Below are 7,098 nucleotides of genomic sequence, written 5' to 3'. Positions count from 1 at the left end.
ACATGTGATGAACTGACCACAACCCCCATTCCCTGTTCTCCTGCGCCGCTGGGGTGGAGGAGGTAGAGAACTCGGGAGTAAAGTTAAGCCCAGGAAGAAGGGAGGGTTGGGGGGAAGGTGTCTTTAAGATTTGGTTTTATTTCTCATTACCCTACTCTGATTTGATTGGGAATAAATTAAACTAATTTCCTCAAGTCGAGTCTGTTTTGCCCATGACAGTAACTGGCGAGTGATCTCCCTGTCCTTGCCTCGACCCACGAGCCTGTCGTTATATTTCCTCTCCCCTGTCCAGTTGAGGAGGGGAGTGATAGAGCGGCTTTGGTGGGCACCTGGCATCCAGCCAGGGTCAACCCACCACACCACTGCAAACCCCCATACAGTGATCCAGATCTTTGGGAGCTTTTGCCCCTTTTCCCAAACTCCGCATGGCAAATGGCCAAAGGACTGGCCCACAAACTCACCATTGAGTTTTCCGCAATAGCTCACCAGATATTGTTGGCCCTGGATGGCTTTCTGAGATTCAACCCTCCTCTTGGGTAGAAGTTTTTCTTAAAAAAAACCCAAACATCCAGATGCTCCCATGTATTATCATGCTAGATGCTCACTGCCTCCTGGCTCCATGAATTTGAACTCTTCAGCTGGCAGAGACCAATGGAGACAGTTGCCAGCTCCTTCAGAATTGCTCTGCCCCTTTCCTAGGAGCAGATGGCCTGTATTTACTTTTACCTCAATCACCGATCTCCCTGTTGAAGCAAGGAGCTGCCAAGCAGGGCTGGAAATGGTGATAGTTTCTACACCATCGACGCATTTTATTCAGCCATTTAAAATCTAGAAGAATCTAACAAGCAGGAAGAGATTTGCAATGTTGCTGTGCTCTGAAGATGGTTTGGCAGAAGCTAGCTGACTTTCTCTTACATGCAGGCATTGTCACCTGGGATATGCTGAACACAGGATTTCTGGCCTTCCTTTTGGTCCAAACATCAGTCCTAATATTCACTGTATCTTCTTTTCATAGACTTCATTAGCAGTAAGATGCACAGTGGATGGCACGGCAGATAGCCTTCATTTTCCCTGCACTCCAAGTCCAAGTCTCTGTATGTACCTCAGCTTTTTGCCTTATGGCTTTAATCTCCCTAACACTATAGTACATTTGCTTAACACAAGAACGCATTTCCTCAATACAAAACAACAGCAAGGAGAGAACAGTCCAAAATAACTGTAGGAAGGAATTAATCAGATCAACTGCATAATAAAACATCAGCCACAGGACTGAGTTAGTCTTTATTTTTTTTCTTTGAAGATTTAGGCCACATTTTGAAAGCTCTTGAGCAGACCAATGGCATGACAATGTGAAGATAAAACACTTCCATTTAAGCATGCTCAAGTATGCAACTGCAAAATGCACCATACAAGCATTTTGGAGACCTGCCTTCTGGACTCAGATGTTAATTCCAAACAAGTACCAGAAAGCACAGTGTTTTAGAAAAGATTGCAACTGCTTTTGCTGAAAACTTTCATTCTGTCAGAATACTTGTCTTTTCTAACAAGTAGCTGTGTGGAGACAAACATCTCTGCTTCATCTTTGACAGCAATGGAAGCTGGGCCGGTTATGAATGCAGGCTGAAAGACTGAGCCCTATATTGTATCCTACTCTCATGGTCTTTTCTGAAATAACATGTCAGAGGAACATTCATAATTGTAATGTATTCCATACATTTTCTGCTATAATCGGTACACAAGAGACTCTTTGGATGTACAGTCACTAGGGAGTAGCGCCTACCCTGTTTTGACTGAGATGCAGTATGATCTTTACCCTTTGCTGTAAATTGGCTCAGAGCACATCTTTATGTGTCAGTTTTGCCTACTCACTTTCAGATGTTACCAGCTTCCAGTGCTATGTAGCTGCTTTGGAGTACATGTGATTTTCATTTTACACATTTTTCAGTTCCTTCATATACCCAAATGAAAAATCCAGCGTTCAGGGACATCACATGGATTTATGATACTCTCTGGTGGGACTTTGTGTTCAGAACCTAATGAATGGATTATCCCCATCCACATGTGGCATTTCCCAGCTGTGGGAGATATGTTATTATTCCTTGTTTATTTTGCAGCTTCTTCATGAGCATGCTGAGCTGATTGCTTTGTGGAAAGCCTTTACAAGTCACTCTGGGGTAGGCTGTTTTGCAGCACAAGAACCCAATCCTGACCACAATGAGTAGTGCCGGTACTCAACTGCTGCCATGTGTAAAGGGAAGCACAGACCTCAGCTCTGATGTTGGAGGAGTCACTGGTATGTCCTAGACAGAAGGGGATATCATGTGTGACAGGAAAGGAAGGAGCTTAGACAGGTACATAAAATTAACTGCGTGGGAGAGGATGACAGGGAAAGCACATGAGAACAAACTTTTTTTAGCCTGGTTTCCCAAAACATTTTGTATCTACTTTAATTCTCTCCACTTTTGAAACTATTTCAGCTGCATTTGCAGGCCGCAGCAGTCTCAAAGATAGCAAATTCAACAAGTATCACAGATATAGTCAGTTGGATAGAAAAGATATACTGTACAGATGTCACCATGCCAGGAGAAAAAGTGGTAGGAGGAGCCCTACTTTTAGTAGTTGGGCTACCGAGAATCCAACTCAAAGACAACCTTCCACTGGGACCCCGGCTTCAAGCAATGTGTCACTTGCGGAAGGGCTTGATTTGCATTTGCAGGTGTCAAAGTGAATGCCAAGTAAAAGCTAAAGCAAAGCCAGCTAAGAAAACACATGCCAGTCTTCTACTTCTCATGTACCTGCTGGAATGGTATCAACCTGTATCCACCAAGTGTGTGTTTTGGTGCTGTGGGAAGTGAAGTGTGAGCTGTTGTGCAGTGAGCAGTAAGAAGTGGGGGAGTGCAAAAATAAGCTGTCTTTTATTACTGCGTTGCAGAAGTTCCCCCTGCCCCTTCCAATCCTCCTCCCACAAACAAGACAACTCTGAGCACACTGCGTGGGAGTAACACCAGAAGCTGAATCAAGACATTGCTACAGGGACCCTGTTGTTAACATGTGTATGCTTTCATTTCTGTAAGCCTGGACTTATTACTGGTTGCAATAAATTACAGAAGATCATGCACTCCGCATAACCTTATGCTCATATCCTCCTCTGTTAGACACAAACCCCTTTATGGTTAGCTACACCATCATTGCTTTGAGGTTAAATTATTACAAATAATGCTCACGGCCTCATGGGTTTACTCTCAGTTGTTCATAGTTCAAAATCCCTGAGTTGCTCTCCTCTAATTCTGAGCAAGGAATTTAATGGACTGAAGAAAAGAGTTTTATCCCAAAAACTTTTTTCCTCTCACCTCTTTGCATTGCAGGGCCTCTGCCTAAAGCCTCCATACCCAGCAGAGCATGCCCCCTTACTGCTACATCTGCAAACTGTTAGCCCAGAATTGCTACTCACTTAGGACATAGCAGCTTTGTAAGCAAGCAGTTTTGCATTGGGGATACTCTACTGTCTGAAAAAGCTAAAGCTTTTTGACTGAAAAAGCTCTGTCAGGGTGCTCCAAAACTGGCCGCCACCCATCCACCGGCATGAGGATGGATGGCTGTCCCTCTGTGGCCAGGCGTGTGCTCAGGCCATGGTTGTGCTCTCCCTGCCCACCTGGGGCAGGCGTTGTGGGAAGCGTGCAGGTGGCGGGCTCTGTACGGGGCCCTGCTGCCATTCCCCACCTTCTCAAGGGCCAGCAAGGAGAAGGTGGAAGTCAGGTGGGGCTGACCCACCAGCCACTAGGTAAAGTCCTCCTTGTCAGTTTTGGTCTTTTTTTTCTCTGTACCTTTCTGCCATACCAAGATAGTTTCCCAAAGTGACCAGGCTACCAGCTCCCTCCAGGCACATCCTAGAGGCAGATTAATGACAAAGCAATTTCAGTACGAAGCCCTTTGTTCCTGAACTCAAATCTTAGACCAGTTTGCCAGAGTCAGAATGGAAAGTATTTTAAACTTATGATAATGAGACTCCTGTTTTCTCAGTCCATTTATGAAAGCATAATATGGGAAGGCATGGTGAGTGATGAGGTGGACACTATGTTTGAAGCTGAAGGAACTCAGACCTTCCTAACATAAAGCTTTTTAGTCATGCTCCACGCAAGTACTTCATCTTGAGCCTAAGCTGAAGTTTTAGCATCACCTTAATCTCAGGTTTGCATAGGTTTGCAGTATAGTTGTTGTTATGCTTTCAGAGTTTCACAACTATTCTTTTTTTCTTTTCTTTTCAGACCTTGCAGTCCTAAAGTCACAGGGAGTCATTTCTTTTTGCACTTACTCCATCATGAATCTAGTATGCAATGATTTAACAGAGGAGAGTTTATTTAATCCTAGTGCAGATGACAGTAGTATTTCAAAATGCAAGTCCTGCACGACATGTCCGGAGTCAGGGCGGCCCTGGTGGTCACTGAGTTGACCAGAAGGCAGCAGTGTGCTCTTTGGCAAGTATGTCCAACAGCATCCTGGTCTGCATTTGGCAGAGTGTTGCCAGCATGTGGAGGGAGGTGATCCCTCCTCTCTGCTCAGCCCCAGTGAGACACATGTGGAATACTGTGTCCAGTGCTGGGCTCCCCTGTACAAAACGACATACTGCAGTGTGTCCAGCAAAGGCGCCTTGAAGATGATTAAGGGACTGGAGCATCTTTCATATCAGGAAAGGCTGAGAGAGCTGGGGCTGTCCGGCCTGGAAAAGAGAAGGCTCAGGAGGGACCTTATCACTCTGCATAGATAGTGGGAGCAAAGATAGTGGGAGCAAAGAAGACAGATCTTGTAGCGGTGTCCAAGACAGGACAAGAGGCAAAGAGCACACACTGGAATACAGGAAATTCCATCTAAACAGAAGAATTTTTTTTTCCTGTGTGGGTGGTCAAACACTGGAACAGGCTGCCCAGAGAGGCTGTGAATTCTCCATCCTTAGAGATATTCAAACCCAACTGAAGACAGCCCTGAGCAACCTGCTGTGGCTGACCTGCTACAGGCAGGGGGTGGGACTGGGCGCTCTCCAGAGATGCCATCCAGCCTCAGTGCCACCGCAATTCTACCCTACAGTTATATCACATAGTACTAAGTTCCAATTAATAAGCATGTTTGAGAATATAGTCGAGGAAGTAGTACTGCTCTACAAGGTAAGGACAGCTCAGATGGTAACAAGTGTAAATAAAGTTTCTAAATTAAATGAAAGATTAAATAAAATGTGACTTTCTACATGGGTTAAAATGTAAGGCTCCTGTACACTTGCCACCTCCGAGTCACTTACTAAGATCTTACGATGTTTTTTTTCAGTTCTCCATTCATGCTTACACTGCTGCAAGTCTGAAATTGCCTGAAAGGAGTTGGTTTAACCTATACATATTTTACACTAACATTTTGTTTTCCTATCTGTATACATAGCTCTGGTCTTTCTAAATCTATGATGCAACAATTCTATGACTACTTACAGCATCTTTCCACAAGGGACCAATTCCCAGTGTGCCTTTCATGATCCAGAGGCAAGCCATCTCTGAAGGTGGACAGTTCACCCATGTTTTCTGTCTGACTTAGAAACGCAGAATCTGGCCATGGCCAACTCACGTACAAGGTTCCTTGTGTAGAAATAAAATGGCTAAATGAAAACCAGACAGGGTGTAATGGATGCCACTATTAGCTCTTGATACACAAATATAGAAACTGTTTATCACACATGGTACTAGTTCAACCTACCTGTTTCCTGCCCAACTGGATTGCCAGGGAATGAGTGAAAAATCTAGTCATCGTTTTAAGCCCAGATTTGGCCAACGACAGTGAGGTATAGATGCAGAGGCTGTCAGCCAGACAGTGTGACTGTGAAATCTGGCATTCCCAAAACCTTTGTATTTCTTCTAAATTTACTTCTAGACTCCATCTTCGAAGGATAAGTAGATATCTTAATAGGCTCCAGTTGGTGTACAGATCAGTAGGCTTGCCTATGCAGTTTTTCACTTTTCTTTGGGTGGATTTCAGCTGTAATTATTTTTTACAAAAATTGGGAAAAGGGCCACTGCCCTCTTCTAATGTAATTTTTTATTCTTCCAATTCTTCCAACATAATATCTCAACATAATTGAATATGAAGAAACATTTCTTTCTGTTGGTCACTGTGGAAGCTCTTACTTGTCAGCAAAAACCAGACACAGACGTATGTCCTGTGGTAACATAAAGGTTAGGTGGTGAGTTTTCATTCCAGACCCAAATTCCCTCAGATCCGTGCAAAGTTTGGAGCACTGAGTTCAGGGTGAGGAGTAGATACCTACCCTCAGTTTGTGACCATGGAGCAGCACCAACATCAGGCCCCATACTGCAGGTGACGGGTCACAAAAACAGCAGGGCTCACTGGCTTTGGGCTACCGACTCCAAATGACAACAAAAGGGGTGGCTGCAGCCCATGCAGCCCTCATGGGTGTCGGTCTCTTCTCCCAAGTAACTAGCAATAGAATGAGAGGAAATGGCCTCAAGTTGTGCCAGGGGAGGTTTAGATTGGACATGAGGAAAAATTTCTTTACTGAAAGAGTGGTTAAACATTGGAACAGGCTGCCCAGGGAAGTGGTTGAGTCACCATCCCTGGACGTATTTAAAAGACGTGTAGATGAGGCGCTTAGGGACATGGTTTAGTGGGCATGGTGGTGTTGGGTTGACGGTTGGACTCGATGGTCTTAGAGGTCTCTTCTAACCTTAATGATTCTATGATCTATGAACCTGATTTCTGACCTGTTTCTGGACACAAAAATAATTGTAGCTTGTTCACAAAGAGCTGCTGCTGGGGGCAGGAAGAGAGGTAACTGGCAATGTTGAACGATTTGATTTTTTTTTTTCCAGTTTGCATGTTTTCATTATTTATGAAAAGGGATGCTTCCTCCCATAAAACACCAACTGGTATCCTGTCTCCCCAGTCACGCTGACATTCCTGCCACTGGTTTCCACCTGCCCACACATGCTTCCCCAGCAGCCCTTCTTGCAGAATCATAGAATCATAGAATCATAGAATCATTAAGGTTGGAAAAGACCTCTAAGATCATCGAGTCCAACCATCAACCCAACACTACCATGCCCA

The sequence above is a fragment of the Aptenodytes forsteri genome, unplaced genomic scaffold, assembly GCF_000699145.1.
Source record: "Aptenodytes forsteri isolate BGI_AS27 unplaced genomic scaffold, ASM69914v1 Scaffold99, whole genome shotgun sequence".
NCBI classification, from domain to species: domain Eukaryota; kingdom Metazoa; phylum Chordata; class Aves; order Sphenisciformes; family Spheniscidae; genus Aptenodytes; species Aptenodytes forsteri.
The sequence above is the reverse complement of the archived record's forward strand: the minus strand, read 5'-3'. Positions refer to the sequence as shown.